The following is a 27,602-nucleotide window of genomic DNA, read 5'->3' on the forward strand; positions in this document are numbered from 1 at the left end:
TGCATGGTGACGGGCAGTCCCCCACATCGCAAAGCACAAAAAGTATGTGCTTCTTTATGAACTAGATCGCATCACATCTATTTCAAACCGACGCTGCTTTAGCATATCGCAGATGTTTTTAACCAGATGCAACACGATCTAGTTAAAAATGCACGGAGCACATCGCTACATGTATGAGCACCTTAACGTGAAGTTTTGCTCCATCCGTGTGGTATAACGTGATTTTTGGCTAATTCCATTTGAATTTTGGGTCATTGTGTGTCGCATAATGTTTAAAGGGCAAGTATTATGGGGTCTACTATTGTGTTGCATAATGTGTATTAGAGGTTTATGGCGTGGCACACTACACTCAAGAACACACCCCTTTTTCCAGAGCGCGAGCAACAACATTGACTTTTCCATACCCCACTTTAAAAATTCCACTTCGACCACTGGTGGACATTATGTGTAACTTGCACTACTCTGGTCATAATGTGTAAGCGGCATTTACTGTGGGCATCATATGTAAAAGGAACTATTACTGTTGGCATTATATATAAGGGGCACTACTGTGTGGCATAATGTGTATAAGGGGTACTGCTGTCTGAAGTAACATTAAGTGCTGTACTGTGTGTTGTAACATGAATAAGAGACACTAGTGTGTGGTGTAATGTAAATAAGTAACACTACATGCAGTGTAATATGTATAAGATTATGCTGCTGTGTGCTGTAATTTAAAAACACTCCTTGTGAGAACATACCCCCTTTTTTACTGTGCGTGCCTCAAGCATGCAGGGTCTCTATTATAAGGTATGGAAGGGAGGGCGCAAAATTATGGTTTGCAGGAGGGCGCCCAATACCCTAGCACCGGCCCTGCCCTTGTCCCAAGACCCACTCTCCCTGCCCATTTCTCTCCCTCCTGTCCTAGCCCCCTTCTATCAAAGATACATTTATACTCTGGGCACAGTACATCTGAGAGAACTTATTATATGATACAGTAAAACAGTGTCTGTATTGAAAGGACAGATGTATTATACAGTAAGTTACAATTCTTCCCTCCAGTGATAGCTCTCACTGGCTGCCTGTTAGGCACAGCCATGAAAAACAAAGGAGAAAAAGGTTATCAATTATGTGGTGCACCTATTAGGTCTCTTAAAATATAACCTTTATTGGAATCATTTTAAAAGTTGCGAAATATAAAACCACACAAAAAAGAATAAGTGAAAAAAAAGTAGGAATATGGTGGGTTAAAATAAGGTGGCTTGCTGGCAACACACTGTTGGATGAAAGTGTGTCAATATCACTTATTTAGTACCATGTGTCTTGAATAGGCACTATATGTAATATACTCCTAAATGGATTTTATTTGTCAAATTTTCTAGGAGTTGTCCCTGTCAGGGAGTTTTAATAAAGGTATTGGTATAGTGTTGACCCGTAATATATTGCTGTTTATACACACAGCTAAGTCTGCCACTATTACTTCAGTGAGGTGATGTGCACACTTTGAGTGACGCGTTTGAATCCAGTTTTGTTGATCAGGGAAAGCTACACATTTAGCTGAGAAATGTAGACACTTGATGCATGACTAAAGACTGCAGTCACAGTATTGTATCCAGGCTCAGTGCAACTTTGTATCTCATGCAGTAGTTGCTGGCTGGGAGAGCAGATAGTATAACATTAAGTTTTGATTTATTTCCCAAATATTTGGGTTAACAATAATTTATAATGGTTGTTCAACTATCTCTCTCATCCAGAATAAGAATCAGCTTTATTGGCCAGGTATACTTGCGTATACTAGGAATTTGGGTACTTGTTTAGTTTCACAGCGGCCGATATATCTGATGCGATATCGGACGATATATCGTCTGATCCAATGCGATTTTTTACCTGTTCATAACCCCACTATCCACTATGCATGGAGTTGATTTTATATAGTGTGGCGAGAGCAGCAAGCCTCCGAACCCAAAGCGCGGTGAGCGTACGCGGATTACTGCGCTCGCCACACTATATAAAATCAACTCCATGCGTACTGGATAGTGGGGTTATAAACAGGTAAAAAATCGCATCGGATCGGCCGATATCACATCCGATAAATCGGCCGCCGTGAAACTAAACAAGTACCGGAATTTGATTTGGATTGCTGCGCAACAGCCAGGGTGGAAACAAGTAAAACAGTGGCAGTACAGACATACATATATATCACACATACAGATATGCACTAAATGTATCCTGATGAGGGACACGGACATGGGGAACATATATTTACTGAGCTGTACAGCACCCAGGCAGCCATTCAGCGGCGTCACTTGGTGATTGCACAGCCAGATAGGTAGCAGGTAAAAACACGACAGGGGAGACACGGGGTACATGTTCTGGCTAGTGGCACAGATCCTAGGCAGCCATTCAGCGGCGCCATATCCGTGTCTGTATTTTCACCAGTTAAAGAGTTTCATGAAAACTTTGACACCAGTGGCCCGCCACTTTCTCAGATATCATCAAAGCAACCCAATAGGCCTGAGAGCATACGGAATGTTGATGGTGGATTTGGGGATCTGGAGAGGAGAACTAGACAAGGAGCTCCTCACACAGGAAACCAGACTGATCTTCTTGATGGACACTTTGTCCCCAAGGGGACTAAACAAAGAAAACAATTATTCAGCATATCTGTGAGGATCGGTCACAGGATAATCCAACTATGCAACATACCTATGTACAATTTCCCTTACATAATGACCCCTATTTTTGCATTACTGTTCCTTTCTAAATTTTATCTTTATGTCTACAATTTTTTTGGCAGTCAAATGTCCAGTATACTTCCTTTTATGATATAAGGCTACCTTTTAGGATATACTAGATATCAGATAATACTATCATTCTTTTTGGAACAAAGTCCATGTCCATAGTAATCCCCATACTACCATGTCAAAGAGCAGTATGTTAAATATCGACTATGAGTATCAGTAATATATCAAATTTTTAATATGGGAAATGGTCATTTGGTCTACAGCAAGTAGATATGGGTTTAGGTCGGCGTGAGTCTAGGTCGACATGGGGTTAGGTTGACAGGTCATTAGGTCGACACAAGCATTAGGTCGACATGGGCAAGGTCAACAGTCAAAAGGTCGTCATGGGGTTTTCCACTGGTTTTTTTCGACATGTGCTGACAGGCAGTATTTTATGCCCTACCATCCACTAGGTCGTGGAGGGAGAATAAAATAGCATGGCGAGCGCAGCAGTGCTACGTTTCAGTGTCCATGTCGACTGTGTTGACATATCGGCTCAAAAAACAGTGAAAAACCCCATGTCGACCTTGCCCATGTCCACCTAATGCTTGTGTCAATAGTGCCATCCTCTGATAGCATACCTTGTGATGATACTTCCCACTATTGGGCCCTGCCCTCATCTCATGGACCCCACGACAACCCCCCTGCCCATTAGTGGCAGCATAGATCATGGAGACAAAAGATAAGAAAGATTATGGAAAGGATAATGATGTGGGGGACAGAGGGAAAAGCGAGAGGGATAAACGCTCCAAACAAAAAATGCTGTAAAAACACAGTTTTCTGGGGTTTTTTTACGGCATTTTCATATGCATCAAAGCCCCACCACCGGGGCTTTGTTGCGTGGGGTTACACCAGTTCTAGATGGCGTAACCCCATGGAAGCCTATAGGCTTCCCTTCACTTCCCACACCACCCCACGCCTCCTGCTGTGCTGCCTGGACCTGTGACCTCCTCCTCCCTGCACCTCTACCAGGTAAGGGTTCAGGGAGGGAGGGGGGGACCCGCTATACATCACCGACCATCGCCTTTGCGTTAATAATCGCATATGTTACTGCATATGCGATTATTAACAATGCAAATGCCAGCGATGTGCGGCCGGGGTTATTAGAGAATCCGCCCACAGTGAGATGAAAGAAAAAGGATAGAGGAAGGAAATAATGACGAATAAGAGTGAAATAGTGCAGAGAAGAGAGCAGAGATGAAAGAGCTATACAGAGATAGGGGGAAAAGGATGGACCGATTTACTGTAAGAGACACAAATTGATGGTGTAATCTTTCCCTCGCCCTCTCCTCCCAACAGTAACAACCCAAATCACTCCATCAACAATCCCTCTCATTATGCTATGATGAAGATCAGTAGCTGGCAGGTAACTTGTCCACGCTAGTGAGCGATTATTGGTACGCTGCTTATGTGCTGCAATTGCACTGCATATTCATAAAGGTGGAGACAGAATCCTGCTTCCAATAAGGATTCATGGGAAAGTGATTGACAGGAAGTGACCATTTGGAGGTGTGAACGGGGGAGTGGTTTAAAAAATGCAGGATTGTCATGGCCATTTTTAGGGCATGTATTTGCCCACAGCTGTGAGTTTGTATGTACAAAAACATGGCATCTATATTGCTACTGCTTTGTTCAGTCTACATAGCCATAGGCCCGATGTTCCTATTTTTTGTGTGTAGGCTGCAGATGCTTACACAATTGCGAATAAGTTTGCGGTAACTCTGGTTAGTGTGTCTTTTCATTTCTGCGCCTCAGCCTCACTTCCTAATATTGTCAGTTGCAAAGTTGAGGAAATCGCTCATGCTACAGAGCAGTACTGCTGTATTATGCTATATGCTACATTATGTTATATGGTCTACTGAACCCTCTCTCTGCAATGCAGCAAGGGAAAGTTTTGCACATTGCTGAAAATGGCAGTGCTGAAGGTTTTTTCCTTTTATAAACATTCTGAATAGAAATGTGAAGGTAACATATTCCATTATAGGAAGGTAACTAGAGACGGGATAAACAGCGCAGTACTACGTGTGCCAGAGTAAATAACACTACACCCGCTTCATTATACTTCTATTTATATTCCAGTTATGCCAGGCTTAGGGTAAATAATTATGTGCAGGTAACCTTTCGCTATTTCTGGGAGGCTGAATATCATTGCAGCAGGAACATGGGGCCTGATTCAGCCCTGATCGATTATCAGATGTCCGCGTATGCGCACAACCCACAGTGCACATGTGTGAACTGTGTGCAAACAAAGCCAGTGCTGGCTAGCCATCATTGGCCCTATGCAAGTTGAGTAACCGGTGCTGGACATTTGGGGGCTGCACATCTGCATTTTCTGGGAGTGCCCTGGAGAATGCAGACTTTTCCCGGCCATTGGAACGGGGGACCTATGACATCAGCAGTGGCCTCCTCCCGCCATCGCAGCAAGTAAGTGTGGTCTTATTCTGCACTGTGATCAGGGGGGGGGGGAACCATTAGATGGTGAGTGATTACTAATGGTTTTCCACCTATGTGTATGGCTGCAAACTTATTCGCAGCCCTGCACAGGGGCAGAGGGAACTCTGGCAGGGTGGCGTATAGCTGATCTTTGGGCTCCGAAGATTTGCAGCCCAGCGATCAGGTCTAAATCAGGCCTATAGGGTGCACTGAGTAGATTAACTAATTAAGGAAACTGTATTATGGTTTTATGGAGATGAACAATGAAAATTATATGCAGGAGATTTAGTCAGCAAGGTGGACCATGCAGATCAAAAATGGCATACTGTAGACAAGACAGAAAAGAACAATTGTCACCTACAGTACATTGTAAAAATGAGATGATGGTGTTTGTTTTGACTATAAAAATTATTCGACCAGTGGGGCTGCAGCACAGTCCATAATTCAAATAGGGGACCCACACCAACTGCCAGTAAGTCTGTTTAGAATGGCAATTGGTGGCAGTTAGTGTTTCTCCCCTATTTGAATTTTGAACCCTCTGGAGCCACCACTGGATTATACTAATAAATAGAAAATACTGTATATATAATTTAAAATATCATCTTTGTATTATTGATATAATCGTTGAATTCTTCTACTTGTTTTTATAGTCATAACAAATCACCAAATCATATATGTGAGTGTGACGGTGCCCATACACGTTACAATTATTGTATACAATATTGTATACAATATCGCATCTCATCCGATCTCTGTTTTGCGATGACATCAGATGAGATGAGATCTAGTACAAAAAGTATGTGCAGCACGTACTTTTTGTACTAGATCTCATCTCATCTGATGTCATCGCAAAACCGAGATCGGATGAGATGCGATATTGTATACAATATTGGATACAATAATTGTAACGTGTATGGGCACCTTAAGTCTCGCTCTGATCCTAGCCAGTGCTTCCCCAGTCATTGGCCTCACTGCACCACACTGTCAATTATGTGTTATTAATGCAACACTATGGTTCATGGAAATGAATAAAAAAGATATATACACAGCGCTCGATTTAGACTGAATAATGAAAACTAATATATATAAAATTCATATGCATTTATTAAACAATACACCATTCATATATATTAAATTAATTAAAATAGAGAATTCTCGAAAGTGACAAAAATTGAAAGAATTGAAAAAAATTGAAAAAATTGATATGTTTTTGCTAGCATGATTGCTCCATTTTGCAGATGTAAATTGCAACAGTTCACTGCCCCAGGGTATAGTTACCAGACTGAATAGATGATAAATGTGTCGTCTCCTTAAGCTGGAGATGGATAATGTAATGAGTGTCCCAGATTAATTCCCAGTGGAGGATCTTGTTTTACTCAGAAGCAACAGGCATAAATATGAGCAGTCTTGATGGTAAAGTATATGAATACCTGGCTTGTTGCTGCGTGGAAACTGAGATTTATTGGTCCTCTTTGATGGAGAAAACTGGTCCTGGATGACAATGGCTAGTTCTGGTATTTTTCAGAGGTGCAGGCTGGAACAATTGATGACGGGGCTCACCGCGTGACAACGTGTTCACGTGTCTTCATCAGGAGCTGGAATGACTAGTCTGCACAGGGCAGCTCTTAATATACCCCGATTTACTTAGGAAGTACTTCCAGGTGAGGTTAGAGGATTGCAATAAAAATGAGTAAAGAAATAAACAGAAATCATTGATTAAAAAAGTTATATTAGGAGTATGCACAGCATAACGTCTGAATAAATTAGATTACTTAAATAAGTATATAAAGAAACAAAATAATCCTGATATATATATTCTATAAAGTGCTTAAACCCCCTTCTACTGTAAAATATATTATCTATAATCAAGGTGTATATATTTATTTGTGTTAATAACTTTTTAATAATCTTTTTAATAATTTTTTAATATTAATTATTTTGAATACTTTATTATACATGGCTTTTTATCGCAAGTATGCATTCAACTTATTCCGACCATAACAATTTTAATTTATACTAAACTACATAATTAAAGAAGGTGATGAAGACCTAATTGCTCGTTGAGCCCTCTAGGGGAAATGGAGTCAAGTGCATGTATCCATCTTGCTTCATTTTGTAATAATTTAAGACCCCTTTCGCCTCCTCTCCTAAGAGGGGGCACATGGTCTATAATGCTTGATCTTATACTCGCCACACTATGATTGTACATAACACAGTGTCTAGCCACTAGCTGATCACTGTTTTCCGAGCTCAGGGCATTTCTTATTGCCATGCGATGGTTGGCCATCCTTTCCTTGAATTGACACTCTGTCTTGCCCATGTAATACAAGCCACATGGGCAAGACAGAATGTAAATCACGTACCGAGTAGTGCAAGTTACTGGGTGTCTAATGGGAATTTTACATCCCGTATGTGAGTCCTAACTGTGTTGCCCCCAATCATAGAACTACATGTGACACAGCCAACACATTTATAACACCCTGCTAAATGGGTCAGAAAGTGTGCAGGAGCTGCCTTTTTTGTCATCTGTGTCACATCCACTTTGACTAATAAATTACTCAGATTTTGACCTCTTTTATTGGCCGGAATGATTTTGGTCTTGTTAAGGGTTGTCAAACCTTTGTCAGATGTAACTATTTGCCACAACTGCTTAACCTCTTTGGTATTGGTGTTACTTCCTTTGGCATACTGTGTGACCCAAGGACAATGGTATCATTGGGTAACTCACCCAATCCCTGCAAATGTTTTAATAGCATATTGGTGTCCTTTAAATAAGAACTAGTCAGTTGCACGTAGGGGTTCAAGAGTGAGTCCAAGTATGTGGACACCGGTTGATAAAGAGATACACCAAACTTTAGTATAAAACATTGGGATGATTGAATATTCAGTGCACAAGGCTTTACATAAATCACTTGAAATGTGAACATCCTGTACTGATCTCTTTAACATCTCATCCAATTCTACCTTAAATTGTGCAGTTGGATCTTTAATGAGCTTTTCATAAACTTGTACTTCCGCTAATTGACAATGGCATTCTTCTGTATAGTCCTCCAGATCTTGAACCACCACTGAACCCCCTTGTCCACCTTGTGGATAATGATGTCTGTCCGCTTCTGTAAATTCCGCAAAGCTTGTCTCTCAATGTTGGATACATTTTTGTGCGGTTTAGTCTCTGCAATCAATTTCATCCCTACTGTTTCCATCATTCGGGTAAAAGTTTTAATCCATGAATTACTGGACTGGGGTCAAAAGTGGATCTGGGTTGTATATTCTTCACTTGCCAAGGGATATCTGATGTTTCAACTGCTTCAGAAGGTTGGTTTGACAATACTACTGTAGATTGATATTTGTAATGCTCTTTTAACCGCAGAGAATGTCCAAATTTAAAGCAATCTACTTTCCAATGAAACCAGTGGCGTAGCTACGTTTTGGGCGCCCCCCCGCCACGCACCCCTACCCCCCCGCCCCGCCGGGCACCCCTACCCCACCGCCCCGCACCCCGCCGCCCATGCAAACCCCCCCTCAATCCCCCACAGCCTTACCTATCGCGCTGGTTCCGGCAGCTCCGTTCTTCTGCTGAGGACTACCAGAAAATGGCCGCCCCCATACAGCAGACAGTTTTAGAGAACTGTGTGCTATATGGGGGCAGCCATTTTGTGGTGGTCCTCAGCAGAAGAACGGAGCCGCCGGGACCAGCGAGATAGGTAAGTCTGCGGGGGATTGGGGGGGGGGGGGGTGTTTAACTATAGCACCGCTGCTCCCGGCGCCCCCACATGCACAGCGCCCCCCCCCCCGCGGTGACGGGGGCTGCGGTGCTATAGTTACGCCGCTGAATGAAACGTGTTTGGTAAATGGCTGGGCACAAAAGATAGTCCTTTTGAAAGGACTGATATTTCCCCTTCCATTAGCGGTTTTGTGGAAAGGTTAAATACCAGCTCCTTTACTTGCAGCTGTTTTGTCTTTCTCCTTGCCGGCGATGCCGCGTCCGCCTCCTCTCTGGGCCGGTGGTTTTTGTCCAGTTCTTGTCTTTACCCCTAAAGGGATAGCATTACTAGGAGTAGACGGCAATTGACTATCTGTGTCGCTGGCTAATGTACTAGTTGCCTCATAATCAGTAAATGGTTGTCGTATTTGGCAGAATTTACCAGAGCTCTTAGATCTCATCTGGGGTACTAAGCCAGTGGTAAACCCGGTTTTGTTCGTAGTCAGCCTGTACTTTGCAACGCTTTTCCAGTTTGAACTTAATAAGATCTTTGTGATATTGCTCAATTTGTTTTTTCAATTTAGCATTCCAATCCTCAGTAGTGTCACCAACCAGTGTAGACAGATGTGTAGACTCAAATGCAGATATCTTATTTCTGACCAGTGCCAATTCCTTGGAGGACTCATCCACATCCAACAACAACAAGTCCATTGACCATTTGTTGAGTATGCTGACCCAGCATTTACAAAACATAGTGTTGTTTCTCCCAGTGGTAGGGGCATTGTGCACCCTAAACCCACGTGGGATTTGTTTCTCTTTGTAATATTCTGCTAGGGTAGATGCATGTAACATATAGTCGATCTCAAGCTTTTTTAAAAGATACCAGTCTCTAAACATTTTGTTAGAAGCCTGTGTTGACACAGCTTGCAATATGGTGTCGGCCAGTGTTCCCTCTAAGCTGTGCGCACGTGCGCGCGCACACACCTTGACGAGCGTGCGCACAGACATTACAACTGAGCGCACAAAGCAGCAGTGGTCCCTTTTGCAGTTGTGGACTCAATTAATGTGTGTTTCACCCATTAACTACATTGTGTACTGTATTTTGAATGTTTAAATGTTTAATATAATTTTGAAGTAAAGTTAACTGAACGTAATTTTCCAGTTATATATAAGTGAGGCACAAAAATGTAAATTTCATTCCAAAGTTGCACAGCCAAAATCTTTAGCCGCACACACCCTTCGTAAAATTAGAGGGAACATTGGTGTCGGCATTAGAAAAGGTGAAGCACTCCCCGGTGTCAGTTTGTACAAAATTGACACCTGCCGTATTTGATTCCATGATAATATAACCAAGCCAGATATGGAAAAGGCAGAGAATATTTTCAGTACATCTCGGGTATAATATGGAGACTTTTAATCCAGAGGAAATTCAAACAGAATTGCAAGGGTGCCTTGATAGATGTATCAACTGAATTTGCTATGTCCAGTAATACCTCTTTATAGCATATAGACTCCGGCACTCCACTTCATTCAATGAGACTTAGTTCATACCCGGTGCCTTCCACTAAGACTTGTAAGGTCCCAATATAGAAGTATAGCAAATGAGGCGGCACTCACGGATTTCCTGCGCTCAGCCTCCCCGGTCAACCCGCTTCAAGGGACGTGGGTGACGACAGCCAAGGTATCCCCCGCCATCTCTGGTGGTACTCGTCCTCCCCTGACGTGACATCATCTCCTGGCATCTCCTGCCGGGGCTCAACTCAGGAAGCACAGCGTCGCCACGTGAACACTGTGTGTAGTTGCTATGGGGACATTATAACAAAAACTATTTAAATGCATACAAGCGCATCATGAAAGTGCAATGGTGCATAATATTAGAGCTATAAAGCATACAGTATGTGCTAATATAAATATGATACATATACAAATATGTAATAGAAATAGTGACAAACATTTACGTGATGCGATAAAAGTGACAAAAATAATTACAAAATGTTTAAAAATACTATACCTAACATCTAAATAAATTAGATAAATTACATAAGTATATAAAAAAATGTATTTATTTGTGGTTATAACTTTTAATAATTTTTTTTAATAATTTTTTAATATTAATTATTTTGAATACTTTATTATATATGGATTTTTATCGCTTTAAGTATGCAATCAACTTATTCCGACCATAACAATTTTAATTTATACTAAGCTACATAATTATTTGCGTAACATGGAGTTAATCCCCAGGTTTTCATTAATACCTTTCAGATAAATAGTATCCAGACAAAATGTTTAGGGACAGGTAAATCACACCTGCCCCCAAACATTTTGTCGCCATGCCCCACCCTTTACCATCATTAGTTACCTCAGGACGGGCAGCACATGCCCGAAACATGTCGGACAATAAATAGCACGTTTTTACACGTTTTTGCGAAATCCGAGAGTGCCGCCTCATTCCTGTACCCTATATATATATATATGTGTGTAAAGCAGACAGCGGCACTCATAGGATTTTCAAAAATTGTATTAAAAAAAACGTGACCATAAACCAACTTTCGGGACTAGCCCCTTTGTCAATGTGTAGGTAGAACTGTTCTACCTACACCTTGACAAAGGGGCTAGTCCCCGAAACGTTGGTTTATGGTCACGTTTTTTTTAATACAATTTTTGAAAAACCTATGAGTGCCGCTGTCTGCTTTACACCTTACAATACCTCTGATCCAGAAGGTACCAAGGTCATTGAACCAGTGAGTTGGAGTGCCGGGCCGCATCTGCATCTATATATATGTATATATATATATATATATATATATATATATATATATATATATATATATATATATATATATATATAATCCAGGGGTCCAGGGCACTCACCAAACTCATAGTCTGCAACAAAGTCCTTTATTATCTCATTGCTGAGAATAAGCCGACGTTTCGGACCATACAAGGTCCTTAATCATGGCAGTAATCCAACACAAAAGTACAACAAGTGTTGGATTACTGCCATGATTAAGGACCTTGTATGGTCCGAAACGTCGGCTTATTCTCAGCAATGAGATAATAAAGGACTTTGTTGCAGACTATGAGTTTGGTGAGTGCCCTGGACCCCTGGATTATGTAATTTGGACTTGGCGATTGCTGGGTGCCTGATGGGAGCACCGCCCTTGGAAATTACAAAAAACTGTGAGTGCATTGGATTTACAAAGGATATATATATATATATATATATATATATATATATATATATATACGTGGGTACAGGTAAGGTCACTCGCCAGACTGAAGTTTTTAAATACTTGCTTTATTTTATCACATTAATACGCTGCCAACACTCTGGTCAACGTTTCAACCCCAATTAGGGCCTTTATCAAGACTTGTTTTGACAGCCATCAGAATTACATCGAACAAGTACACACCTATACAAAGACAAAAATACATATATACAGATATGGTTAAAAAATGTGTATCAATTCCTGGGTGAAAATCAGTACTCATTCTCACCTTGCTTCTATTCTATCCAGATATTATACTATATATGTCAAAAGGTTTAAATGTTGTACATATATGTCAAGGTACTGTACCCACCACTTTAACAAAAGTTACAACATCCATTCACTATCTTAATATTTTACAGTGCATGCCAAGTGCCCAGCAGGTTAGATTACATACCTTACGGTGTGGAAAGAGTAGCAACACGGTCTGTTGCACGTGCCAACGCCATGTGCAACGGTCTGATATACAGACCTACTATTTATTCTGTCCTTTGGCGCCATATATATATATATATATATATATATATATATATATATATATATATACTGTATATATATAGATACATATATACACTTAAATGAAAATATAGGAATAAATGAATGTGAAATGTATATGTATATATATACATATATGAAGGAGTAATTTTTTAGATTTCTTATATTAAACATACATGTATATATACAATTAATAAACATTAATATGTTAATAAGTTTATATAACCACTATCAAGATAAATGTAAAAATAAATATATGTAGATATAGGGGTTCAAGGCTGCATTGAAACCATGTAATAGATAGAATATATGGAATAAAGGGGTCTGTGGACATTATTTATAGGACACTGCTTTGTTCTAGGGCCTCATTTAGTCCATCTGGATATAAATAATTAAGTCTAAAGGTCCAATAGACCTCCTGACCTCAAAGGGTCTTGTATCGATCCACACCCCTAACTGAAAAGGGTATATGTGCAAGGCCTGTGATGTGTAAATCATTTGGATCATTCCTTTGTTTTTGTGAAAAATGTCTGGGGACACTATGACATGATAGACCCTTGATAATATTAGTTTCCATTATTCAGTCGAACTCGAGCGCTGTGTATATCTTTTTAACCATTTGCATATTTTGGCAGATTTACATCCTCCCTATACAGCAGCTGTAGCAATACTTGTGGTTCCTAGCTTGTATATTTTCTCTTTATTGTTCATGGAAATACCCATTGGAGGCTGTATCCAGTGTGATAGGTCAGAGGCTCATTGATTACAAGGAAAGAACATTGTCTTTTGTGGCTTCCTGAAGCATAATGATTGGACAAAGAACAATACACTATTTGGTTACAGTTTCTGAAAAAAAGATTAGCACATTTTGATAATTTAGAACAAGATTATGTTTGTAACTTTTTTTTTAACTCTGTCATTGTTGAGCCATGCCTTAGAGATGCACATACTTAACTACACAAAGATATGCAACAGAGTAGACACACAAGGAGGGGTAAATCAAATGACTGATGATCTAAGTAAACTTAAGAATTGGTCAAGAGCATGGCAACTACAGTTTAATGCTAAAAAAATGCAAAATTATGCACTTGGGACTCAAAAACCCAAAGGCTCAATATAGTATCAAGAGTACTATAATGGAAACTACTGAGGAGGAAAGAGATCTCGGAGTCACTATTTCAAGGCAGGAAAGCAATGTAGCAAAGCAATGAGGAAGGCTAGTCAGATGCTTTGTTGCAAAGGGAGAAAAAAAGACGTAATAATGCCACTTTATAGGTCATTGGTATGGCCTCATATGGAATACTGTGTCCAGTTCTGGAGACCATATCTTCAGAAGGATATAAATACATTGGAGAGTGTACAAAGAAGGGCAACTAAAAGGGTGCATGGCCTACATCACAAAACTTACCTGGATAGACTAAAATATCTTAACATGTAACTAACAAAGCAGTAGTAACATAGAGTGTGGAAAATAGGTCAGATAACATTCAGGTTTCAAGTCCTATTACAATTTTTAGGCAGATAAAGGAAATCTGGGTGGGTAAGTGTAACTGTATAACCCACAACATTATTGAACCTCTGGGGGTTCATTCAGGCTAAACTGACGGGGGTCTGAGGGAGATGTGTGAGGGAAGAACTTAGCTCCCTCACCTTCCGTTACAAAAGTATGCCATGGGAGCCAGCGCAGATGGGGAGAGGTGGGTGACGACATGTATGAGGCTGAGTTTGTTTCCATAAGAAAGTGATGGTCCGTTTTCAATATTACTTGTGTCAGGGATGGAGGGGCGGGTTGTTTCCATTGTTGGGCTAGGTTAGCTCGGGCAGCAATAAGTATGTGGCCCATAACTAATCTCTTCTCAGGGGGGATCTCTCGAGGATAGACATGAAACAAGGCAAGGTAGGGGTCTGGATCAACAGCAGTCTTGAGTACTGAGGATATCAGGCCAAAAACTGCCGCCCAGTATTGGAGAATTATGGGACAAGACCAGAAGATATGGAATATGTCACCTTTTTTCCACATAACCTCCAGCATTTATTGGAGCATGATGGCCAGAAGGTGTGTTAGCGATCTGGGGTCATGTAGAGTCTGTTGATGAGTTTGATATGCATCTCTGTGTGATTTAAACAACGGGACATTGTATAGGAGGTAAGAAATATCTGCCGCCATTGCATAGGGGTGAATATTCTACCTAGGTCAGTTTCCCATTTCACATGGGAGGAGGTTTTTGAAAAAACGGAAGGGGTTATCAGGGTCGTGTACCAAAAGGAAATATCTCCTGTAGTATTTGCCAAGAAAGGTCTGGAGATGATTGTTTGGGATGATGCATTTGGGGTGGGGAACGTAGAGAAGTGGGTTCTCCACCAGTGCGCTATTTGTATATAATGAAGATATTCAGAAGCGGGGATCTGGAAACTACTCTGTGAGGAGGCGAATGGGAGTAGGGAGTGAGCATCCAATATGTCACCCAAAGTGGAGATACCGAGTTGAGGTTAGGAATTAGTTTTGGTACGGTTGTTATGGAGATATTGGGTAAATTATTTGTCGGGGCGGCCAATGTGACTAATAATTGGTCCCAGGCTTGTAGGGATGCTTTGGTGGACGGAAGTAGAGGGGGCTGGATCGGTCTAATATGTTTTGGGATTCTGATTAGGTCGGCCAAGGGTATGTGAGGTGTCGAGGCCTGTTCAATAGTGACCATGCTTGTGGGGGAGTTGGGTTCAGTGTAATACTTAATGGGGGCTAAGAAGCATGCTAAATGGTAACGGGGCAGGTCTGGGAGGTCTAAGCCACCAAATGCTCTGGGTAGGGACATTTTAGCGCAAGCAATCTTTGGGGGACTAGACACCCATACATATTTCGACAGCATAGCTGTGCCGAGGCAAAGGGATTTCTGGGGAAAATTGTAGGGAATAGTTCGGAATAGATACATCAGTTTAGGCAAAAGGGACATTTTAAAGGCTGCCATACGTCACATCAAGGAGACATCGTATGCAAGCCAAGATTTGGATATAGCAGTCAGGGTTGTAAGCAGAGGAGTGAGGTTGACATTAAAAACATTAGCTGTATTTGGGGGGATATAAATGCCTAGATACTTTATCGATTCCTTTTGCCAATTGTATTTGTATATTGATTGTAGCCGGGATAAGGATGAGGTGAGATTGATCGGGAGGGTGTCTGTTTTGGTAGTATTTAATTTATAATAGGAAGCTGCACTATATGAGTCTAGTGTAGTATGGAGGGATGGGAGTGTTCTAATGGGGTTGGTTACGAAAAGTAAAACGTCGTCAGCAAAGAGACTTAGTTTATGGTGACAAGGGCCTATCTGTAAACCAGAGAAATTGGTGTCATTGCGTAATGTAATGGCTAAGGGTTCGATTGAAAGAATAAAGATTAAAGGTGATAGAGGACAGCCCTGTCTAGTGCCATTTGTAATGTTGAACGTGTCAGATAGGAAGCCATTGCTAAACACCCGGGCCGTAGGAGAGCTATAGAGTGTCAGGATAGACGTGAAAATGCATTCTCTAAAGCCGAAGCGACGAAGTACCTCCTGCATACAGTATATTGCCAGTTCAGCCTATCGAACACCTTTTCAGCGTCGAGAGATAGGAGGAGGAGGTCCTGCTCATCAGAGAGGGAGTCAATCAGGTTGAATACCCTCCTGGTATTATCGGAGGCCTGCCTTCCCGGAACAAAACCTGTCTGGTCCGGGTGCACCAGCAATGGTAGAAATTGGTTAATACATAGGGCCATTAATTTGGCAAACAGTTTAATGTCGCAGTTCAATAACGCTATGGGGCGATAATTTTGGCAGAAGGCAAGGTCTTTTCCTGGCTTAGGGATGGTTACTATGCGAGCTTCCAATAATTCTGGGGGAGCAGAGCCTAGGGAAAATAATTCGTTAAATAGGTCCGTCAATTGTGGGGTTAAAAGGTCTGTGAATGTGATGTAAAAGTCTGTGATGAAGCCGTCTGGGCCTGGAGCTTTATTACGAGGAAGGGATTTAATAGCTGATTGGATTTCTGTTTGTGACCAGGGGGCATAGTTGTGCCGGAGTAAGAGTTGGAAACTTTATCCTATCCAGAAATGCGGATATCATTTCAGTAGAGGGCTGGGGAGTGGAGGTATCTGAGGTTAAATTATATAGTTGTGAATAGTAGTGAGCAAATTGGTTCGCAATATCTTTGGGATTGACAACTTTGGCCTTAGTGGGAGTGATAATATGTTTAATTTTGTTTCTAACCTGTTGGGCGCGCAGTTTTCGGGCGAGCATTCTGCCTGATCTGTTACTGAAAATATAGAATTTGTGTCGCATTCTGTTCAATGCTAATTGGGTACGGGCAAGGAGGAGTTTCTGGAGCTGGCTGTGTATGCTTGAAATCTCTTTTTGAGATCTCTAGACGAGGCCATTTTATTTTGTGACTCAAGGTCAATTAATTTGGATTCTAGTTCTTGTTGGGCCTTTGTAGTTCTTCGTTTGAGGTTAGCTCCTGCCTGAATTGCGGCTCCTCTAGTGACTACCTTGAGGGAACACCAGTGGTTCGTGACGGAAGTGTCTTGAGGGGAGTTGGTTGAGAGGTAGGTAGTAATAGAGTTTAATATTGTAGTTTTAAAAATAGGGTCTTTGAGTAGACGAGGGAAGAGTCTCCAGGGTCTCGAGAGTGATTTTGGTGTATTTATGTTCCATTTCCATGTGATGGGGGCATGGTCAGACCAGGTGATAGGTAGAATGTCAACATCTTTGGTGTGTTGTAAAGTCCACTTATCACATAATATATAGTCTATTCTAGATAATGAGTTGTGTACAGGGGAGTAAAAAGTGTATTCGCGGCCAGAGGGATAGTTAGCCCTCCAAATATCATATAAATCAAACTCTAATAGGAGGTTACGAAAGGATGATGATGGGCCAGATGCATGAGAGGGATGGGATGTGGGTACATGTAATTTGTCGAGTTTAGGGTCTAAAGTTAGATTAAAATCACCGAGTAATATCAAGGAGCCCTTTGAGGATTTCCGCATTAAGAGGAATAGCTTGCGCAGGAAGGGGATTTGATTGGAATTGGGTGCGTATACGCATATGATAGTAGTCGGCTTGTCTTCTAACAGGAAAACAGAATTTTTTGACTAAATAGGTGCGCAATTAAACCTTAGTGCAGCCACACTTAAATTCACCCAGTAGAAACACCAATTACTACTGAAAGTACAGTTTAGATAGAGAATGGTGACTCAAGACTGTAGCGCTCACAGGTAACAATGTAATAAGGTAAATGGACCTTACATAAGGGGAATGACAAACCCCAACTAGATCAATTGTTTGCAGTTCAACAATCCTGTGTATTCAATCGCTCCTTCTTTGTCCCTTAATTAGACAGGCAGGGGAGACACAATAGAATACACCATAGTGCAGATCAAATAACATTTAAAAGGTTTAATACAAATTTCGCACTTACAACAAAGTGACTTTTAAAACAGCATAAGACAGGGGTCCCATATGGCAAAGCAGCAGGCAGATGTTAGTGTCCACGAGTTCCCTTCTGGGTTCCTTAGTCCGGAATAAGTAGCCACAGCCGGGGGTCACAATCCTCCACTTTAGCCTTTCAGGGTCCACAGGTCAGCATGCACGCTTAACGCGTTTCGGAAATAATTCCTTCTTCAGAAGCGTGCTGAAGAGTCCTCATGCTGGTGTATTTATACCAGTAACAATTACAGACAGCTGCTGCTGAGCGCCGCTAATCGGCGTACAGCTCCCGACTTCCTACTGTAAAAAACATGGCGGTGCGTTCCAAATGAAGGAAACGCGTCACCGCTCATACTCCGTTTATCGGAAGTATGTTTCCAGATTAACTATGCATAAAAGCAATATGGCGGTGCGCTCCAAATGAATGGAACGCACCGTCACACAGCGCAGATACTCCGTTTTAACGGAAGTATACATCTGAACATAAAAAGCAATATGGCGGTGCGCTCCAAATGAATGGAACGCACCGTCACACATTACAGGGGCATAGAAAATTAATATTATGATACAGCGCCCCAACTACACATTATTTAAACAATTAGTGTATATGGGGAATACATCTAAAGGGAAACACATTATTCCAAATAAATATGAATAAATTTATACAATAATATTTCAAAAGGGAAATCGGCAGCCGTTTAACAATAGTCAGGTTCCATTGATATGGATACTAAAAAAGAGAAAAAGGTATTAGTACATCATATAAAATACTTAAAAAATTTAGAGAAATGTAAAAACACCACCGTGCACTATGAAAAAAGGAGGAAAATATGAGCTCATTTTATTGATTTTATTTTCTTTATTATGTAAGGAAGGGTTTGAGCTCGAACTCGCTGTTTAATCCCCTGGGGACCAATGTTCCCAGGCGGTATATCCAGCGCATCTCGGCTTTTGATAGGCGTTTGTCTACATCATTAGTTCGACTTTTTGGAAGGATTAGTTCGATGCCACAAAAGTTGGTAATGTGGCATTCATTACCATTATGTGCCACTCGAAAATGTTCTGAGACAGTATGTGTTTTCAACTGTTTCCGAATGTTGTATATGTGTTCCGCAGTGCGGACCTTCAATTGCCTGGTAGTTTTACCTATATAAGAAAGTCCGCATCTGCATTGCAACACATACACAACATTCCGTGAGTGGCACGTTATGAATTGCTTAATGTGAACAGTCTGTTTATTTATAACAATTTGCTCAAATTTCCTTTCCTCCACTTTAACTGTTTTACAGATGAGGCAGGACCCACATCGATGGAAGCCCTTGGTTCTAATATTCTGACGTATTTCTCCATCAGTTGAACTGTGAACCAGGTGGTCTTTCAACGATGGGGCTTTCCTGTATATGAACTGAGGTTTAGGGGGTAAGTGGCATCCTATAATTGGATCATTTTGTAACAGGTGCCAATTACTACGAAATACTTTTTCAACATCCTTGTGGATGGAGCTGTACCTACTAATAAACGCCCATTTGAATTTTTCTGTATTATCATTGGTCTTAGGTTTAGTTTGTAGTAAAGACGGCCTCTCAACCAGATCAATTCTCTCTTTTGCTCGAGTGAGAATGTCTGTCGAGTACCCCTTCACACTCAGTCTATTCGAGACTTCATCCAATTGTTCATTACATATTTGGGTGTCTGTACAGTTACGTTTGATCCGGGAAAATTGCCCGAATGGAATAGCGTCCAGCCAATTCTTGTGATGTTCACTGGTGGTCTGGATGTAACTGTTGGAGTCGGTCTCTTTCCTAAAAGTTTTGGTTTTGAGCAAATTATTTTCAATATAGAGTTTCAAATCCAAAAAGGAAACATGCTCCTGACTGCAGTCGAATGTCAATTTGATATTGCAGTCATTTATGTTCAGTTGTGAACAAAAATTATCAAGAGAAATTTTGTCACCGGACCAAATAAACAAAATGTCGTCTATGAAACGGCTCCAGGCTACCAGGCCCACCCCCAGCTCGCCACCCGACCACACTACTTGTTCTTCCCAGTGGGCCATAAATAGGTTGGCGTAGCTGGGGGCAAACCTGGTGCCCATCGCCGTTCCAGTACACTGAAGGTAATAAGAGCCCTCGTGTAGAAAATAATTATTCTTAAGAATAAACGAGATGCTGGCCAATAAAAATGTTTTCAGGGGTTCAGATAAGGAACCTTGATTGAGAAAATATGTTACAGCTTCAAGGCCCTTTTCTATGTTAATGATTGTGTATAAAGTACCAACATCGGCCGTGCATAACCATTGGTCTGTGGTCCATTCAATATTAGATAATTTGTTTAAGATGTCACCAGTATCTCTAATATAAGCTTTAGTGTTAGCCACAATAGGTTGCAGGAATGAATCCACAAATGCAGATAAATTGCTTGTTAAGCTGTTGCACCCCGAAATTATCGGGCGGCCTGGTGGATTTAGGGGGTTTTTATGTACTTTAGGAAGTACGTACATAGAAGGTATATTGGGGTCTGAAATATTTAAAAATTCGAATTCTTGTTTAGTTATAATTTTGTCCTCTAAGGCTACTTTCGTAAGATCCAATAGGGCTTTTTTAATTCGAGATGTGGGATCACCTCTAAGTTTTTTATATGTGTCCCCAGTGTTTAGTTGTTTGGAAATTTCAGATAAATAATCATCTTTTTTCATAAGAACTACCCCACCCCCTTTATCTGCTGGCTTTACAATAAGGGATTTATCTTCTTTAAGGGACTTTAAAGCATCAAATTCTTTTTTTGTTAAATTAGGACGTCCTTTCTTTTTCCTATTGGTTATTTTTTCTATTTCCTCACATACAATTGTATTAAAGCAATTAAGGAACGAGCCTCTACAGTGTGTGGGGTAGAACGTAGATGGCACTTTAAATTTTGAACGAGGGGTTGGAGAGTCCACAATCTCCACAATCTCATTAGTATCAGCATCCTTTTGGGCAAAGAAGCGTTTAATCGCCAACTTGCGGATATATTTTTGGATATCTATATAGAGATCAAAGGACGTTGGTTTAAATGAGGGAGCAAATTTTAAACCCTTTTTTAAAACACTTAGTTCTGCACTAGTCAAAGTGCGATCTGACAAATTGAAGATTTTTGTTTCCATTTCTTCATTGTTATCATTATTTCTAACTGAATTAGTGCTTTTTTTGGTATTTTTATTTTTAAAGAAACTATGTTTGTGGCCAGCTCTCTTCCCTCTCCTTGTTTTTGATGTATTGTTCTTTAATTGAACCTTCTGTTTCTCTGACCCTGATCTAAAAAAGATGTTGGATTTTCAGTATGATCAGTCAGAGATGCATATCTATTCTGATGGTTGTACTCATCAGTCTTTTCAAATGGATATCGTTGGACGCGATCTCCCCGATTTTGTCTCCATTGATCTTGATCACGGCTATTATTATAATTGGGTTTATATTTATAACCCGAATTCCATCTATACTGATTTGGGGTGTTATAGGGCCTATCACGATAATTATTTGATGGTCTATAATGCTTTTTATTATTCGTGATTTGGGTATCCCACTTTTTATTATTGTTCTTATTCTTTCGCCATGTTGGTATCTTATTGTTAGCAGGTTTTTGTTGAGGTTCAATTAAATTAGTCTCTATCGTATCTACCACAATTTCTACATCAGGTTTAACATCTCTTTGATATTTTTTAATTTTTTTGTCTCTTAGGTCCTTTGTACTTTTCTCTATTTTTATAAGTAGAGTTTTTTCATATTCAAGAAAATCATTTTGTTCCTTGAAAGGTACCGTAAGGTTTTGTAGAGACTTAATTTCAATATCTAATTCCTTAAGAGTTAGACTTCGTTCTTTAATAATTAGGTTCATTAATCTAACGGAACAATCATTTAGGACAGCATTCCATTCTGTCCTAAAGCTTTCTGTAGATGTCTCAAATGAAGGGGGTTTTATAATTTTTAAACCTTTGGGAACAATTTTGGTGGCAATATAATGCTCCAAGGTTATTACTTCCCACCAAATGCGGTTTTCTTTCAGCATGGTTTTTTCTATTTTTTGAAACAAATTACCTAAATCTTCATCTAATACATTTACAATATCATTGGAAAATGTATTTTTCACTAGATTGCTCCTAACATCTCTGATGGTAAACATAGTTGCAGCTACCTTTAGTCAAATAGGTGTTTAGTACAAATACAAGAAAACAGAATTTTTTGACTAAATAGGTGCGCAATTAAACCTTAGTGCAGCCACACTTAAATTCACCCAGTAGAAACACCAATTACTACTGAAAGTACAGTTTAGATAGAGAATGGTGACTCAAGACTGTAGCGCTCACAGGTAACAATGTAATAAGGTAAATGGACCTTACATAAGGGGAATGACAAACCCCAACTAGAACAATTGTTTGCAGTTCAACAATCCTGTGTATTCAATCGCTCCTTCTTTTGTCCCTTAATTAGACAGGCAGGGGAGACACAATGTGTCTAATTAAGGGACAAAGAAGGAGCGATTGAATACACAGGATTGTTGAACTGCAAACAATTGTTCTAGTTGGGGTTTGTCATTCCCCTTATGTAAGGTCCATTTACCTTATTACATTGTTACCTGTGAGCGCTACAGTCTTGAGTCACCATTCTCTATCTAAACTGTACTTTCAGTAGTAATTGGTGTTTCTACTGGGTGAATTTAAGTGTGGCTGCACTAAGGTTTAATTGCGCACCTATTTAGTCAAAAAATTCTGTTTTCTTGTATTTGTACTAAACACCTATTTGACTAAAGGTAGCTGCAACTATGTTTACCATCAGAGATGTTAGGAGCAATCTAGTGAAAAATACATTTTCCAATGATATTGTAAATGTATTAGATGAAGATTTAGGTAATTTGTTTCAAAAAATAGAAAAAACCATGCTGAAAGAAAACCGCATTTGGTGGGAAGTAATAACCTTGGAGCATTATATTGCCACCAAAATTGTTCCCAAAGGTTTAAAAATTATAAAACCCCCTTCATTTGAGACATCTACAGAAAGCTTTAGGACAGAATGGAATGCTGTCCTAAATGATTGTTCCGTTAGATTAATGAACCTAATTATTAAAGAACGAAGTCTAACTCTTAAGGAATTAGATATTGAAATTAAGTCTCTACAAAACCTTACGGTACCTTTCAAGGAACAAAATGATTTTCTTGAATATGAAAAAACTCTACTTATAAAAATAGAGAAAAGTACAAAGGACCTAAGAGACAAAAAAATTAAAAAATATCAAAGAGATGTTAAACCTGATGTAGAAATTGTGGTAGATACGATAGAGACTAATTTAATTGAACCTCAACAAAAACCTGCTAACAATAAGATACCAACATGGCGAAAGAATAAGAACAATAATAAAAAGTGGGATACCCAAATCACGAATAATAAAAAGCATTATAGACCATCAAATAATTATCGTGATAGGCCCTATAACACCCCAAATCAGTATAGATGGAATTCGGGTTATAAATATAAACCCAATTATAATAACAGCCGTGATCAAGATCAATGGAGACAAAATCGGGGAGATCGCGTCCAACGATATCCATTTGAAAAGACTGATGAGTACAACCATCAGAATAGATATGCATCTCTGACTGATCATACTGAAAATCCAACATCTTTTTTAGATCAGGGTCAGAGAAACAGAAGGTTCAATTAAAGAACAATACATCAAAAACAAGGAGAGGGAAGAGAGCTGGCCACAAACATAGTTTCTTTAAAAATAAAAATACCAAAAAAAGCACTAATTCAGTTAGAAATAATGATAACAATGAAGAAATGGAAACAAAAATCTTCAATTTGTCAGATCGCACTTTGACTAGTGCAGAACTAAGTGTTTTAAAAAAGGGTTTAAAATTTGCTCCCTCATTTAAACCAACGTCCTTTGATCTCTATATAGATATCCAAAAATATATCCGCAAGTTGGCGATTAAACGCTTCTTTGCCCAAAAGGATGCTGATACTAATGAGATTGTGGAGATTGTGGACTCTCCAACCCCTCGTTCAAAATTTAAAGTGCCATCTACGTTCTACCCCACACACTGTAGAGGCTCGTTCCTTAATTGCTTTAATACAATTGTATGTGAGGAAATAGAAAAAATAACCAATAGGAAAAAGAAAGGACGTCCTAATTTAACAAAAAAAGAATTTGATGCTTTAAAGTCCCTTAAAGAAGATAAATCCCTTATTGTAAAGCCAGCAGATAAAGGGGGTGGGGTAGTTCTTATGAAAAAAGATGATTATTTATCTGAAATTTCCAAACAACTAAACACTGGGGACACATATAAAAAACTTAGAGGTGATCCCACATCTCGAATTAAAAAAGCCCTATTGGATCTTACGAAAGTAGCCTTAGAGGACAAAATTATAACTAAACAAGAATTCGAATTTTTAAATATTTCAGACCCCAATATACCTTCTATGTACGTACTTCCTAAAGTACATAAAAACCCCCTAAATCCACCAGGCCGCCCGATAATTTCGGGGTGCAACAGCTTAACAAGCAATTTATCTGCATTTGTGGATTCATTCCTGCAACCTATTGTGGCTAACACTAAAGCTTATATTAGAGATACTGGTGACATCTTAAACAAATTATCTAATATTGAATGGACCACAGACCAATGGTTATGCACGGCCGATGTTGGTACTTTATACACAATCATTAACATAGAAAAGGGCCTTGAAGCTGTAACATATTTTCTCAATCAAGGTTCCTTATCTGAACCCCTGAAAACATTTTTATTGGCCAGCATCTCGTTTATTCTTAAGAATAATTATTTTCTACACGAGGGCTCTTATTACCTTCAGTGTACTGGAACGGCGATGGGCACCAGGTTTGCCCCCAGCTACGCCAACCTATTTATGGCCCACTGGGAAGAACAAGTAGTGTGGTCGGGTGGCGAGCTGGGGGTGGGCCTGGTAGCCTGGAGCCGTTTCATAGACGACATTTTGTTTATTTGGTCCGGTGACAAAATTTCTCTTGATAATTTTTGTTCACAACTGAACATAAATGACTGCAATATCAAATTGACATTCGACTGCAGTCAGGAGCATGTTTCCTTTTTGGATTTGAAACTCTATATTGAAAATAATTTGCTCAAAACCAAAACTTTTAGGAAAGAGACCGACTCCAACAGTTACATCCAGACCACCAGTGAACATCACAAGAATTGGCTGGACGCTATTCCATTCGGGCAATTTTCCCGGATCAAACGTAACTGTACAGACACCCAAATATGTAATGAACAATTGGATGAAGTCTCGAATAGACTGAGTGTGAAGGGGTACTCGACAGACATTCTCACTCGAGCAAAAGAGAGAATTGATCTGGTTGAGAGGCCGTCTTTACTACAAACTAAACCTAAGACCAATGATAATACAGAAAAATTCAAATGGGCGTTTATTAGTAGGTACAGCTCCATCCACAAGGATGTTGAAAAAGTATTTCGTAGTAATTGGCACCTGTTACAAAATGATCCAATTATAGGATGCCACTTACCCCCTAAACCTCAGTTCATATACAGGAAAGCCCCATCGTTGAAAGACCACCTGGTTCACAGTTCAACTGATGGAGAAATACGTCAGAATATTAGAACCAAGGGCTTCCATCGATGTGGGTCCTGCCTCATCTGTAAAACAGTTAAAGTGGAGGAAAGAAAATTTGAGCAAATTGTTATAAATAAACAGACTGTTCACATTAAGCAATTCATAACGTGCCACTCACGGAATGTTGTGTATGTGTTGCAATGCAGATGCGGACTTTCTTATATAGGTAAAACTACCAGGCAATTGAAGGTCCGCACTGCGGAACACATATACAACATTCGGAAACAGTTGAAAACACATACTGTCTCAGAATATTTTCGAGTGGCACATAATGGTAATGAATGCCACATTACCAACTTTTGTGGCTTTGAACTAATCCTTCCAAAAAGTCGAACTAATGATGTAGACAAACGCCTATCAAAAGCCGAGATGCGCTGGATATACCGCCTGGGAACATTGGTCCCCAGGGGATTAAACAGCGAGTTCGAGCTCAAACCCTTCCTTACATAATAAAGAAAATAAAATCAATAAAATGAGCTCATATTTTCCTCCTTTTTTCATAGTGCACGGTGGTGTTTTTACATTTCTCTAAATTTTTTAAGTATTTTATATGATGTACTAATACCTTTTTCTCTTTTTTAGTATCCATATCAATGGAACCTGACTATTGTTAAACGGCTGCCGATTTCCCTGTGAAATATTATTGTATAAATTTATTCATATTTATTTGGAATAATGTGTTTCCCTTTAGATGTATTCCCCATATACACTAATTGTTTAAATAATGTGTAGTTGGGGCGCTGTATCATAATATTAATTTTCTATGACCCTGTAATGTGTGACGGTGCGTTCCATTCATTTGGAGCGCACCGCCATATTGCTTTTTATGTTCAGATGTATACTTCCGTTAAAACGGAGTATCTGCGCTGTGTGACGGTGCGTTCCATTCATTTGGAGCGCACCGCCATATTGCTTTTATGCATAGTTAATCTGGAAACATACTTCCGATAAACGGAGTATGAGCGGTGACGCGTTTCCTTCATTTGGAACGCACCGCCATGTTTTTTACAGTAGGAAGTCGGGAGCTGTACGCCGATTAGCGGCGCTCAGCAGCAGCTGTCTGTAATTGTTACTGGTATAAATACACCAGCATGAGGACTCTTCAGCACGCTTCTGAAGAAGGAATTATTTCCGAAACGCGTTAAGCGTGCATGCTGACCTGTGGACCCTGAAAGGCTAAAGTGGAGGATTGTGACCCCCGGCTGTGGCTACTTATTCCGGACTAAGGAACCCAGAAGGGAACTCGTGGACACTAACATCTGCCTGCTGCTTTGCCATATGGGACCCCTGTCTTATGCTGTTTTAAAAGTCACTTTGTTGTAAGTGCGAAATTTGTATTAAACCTTTTAAATGTTATTTGATCTGCACTATGGTGTATTCTATTGTGTCTCCCCTGCCTGTCTAATTAAGGGACAAAGAAGGAGCGATTGAATACACAGGATTGTTGAACTGCAAACAATTGTTCTAGTTGGGGTTTGTCATTCCCCTTATGTAAGGTCCATTTACCTTATTACATTGTTACCTGTGAGCGCTACAGTCTTGTCTTCTAACAGGTCAATCAGTATTAAGTATCTGCTGTTTTTGTCCTGGATTTGAGACTGTAGGACAAAAGAGGTGTGTTTACTGAATATAATGGCGACTCCATTGCATTTAAATGGGCCATTAGCATAATAAGCTGTCGGGTAATTCGGATCTCTGAACAAAGGGGGATTTGAGGAGTTGAAATGCGTCTCCTGGACAGCTACTACGTCCGCTTTCTGCTTATGGAAGTAGGAGAGGGCCAATCGTCGCTTATTAGGGGAATTCAGCCCCTTTACATTCAAAGATAGGAAGTTAGG

The sequence above is a fragment of the Crinia signifera genome, chromosome 4 (genome assembly GCF_055691185.1).
Source record: "Crinia signifera chromosome 4, ASM5569118v1, whole genome shotgun sequence".
NCBI classification, from domain to species: Eukaryota; Metazoa; Chordata; class Amphibia; order Anura; family Myobatrachidae; genus Crinia; species Crinia signifera.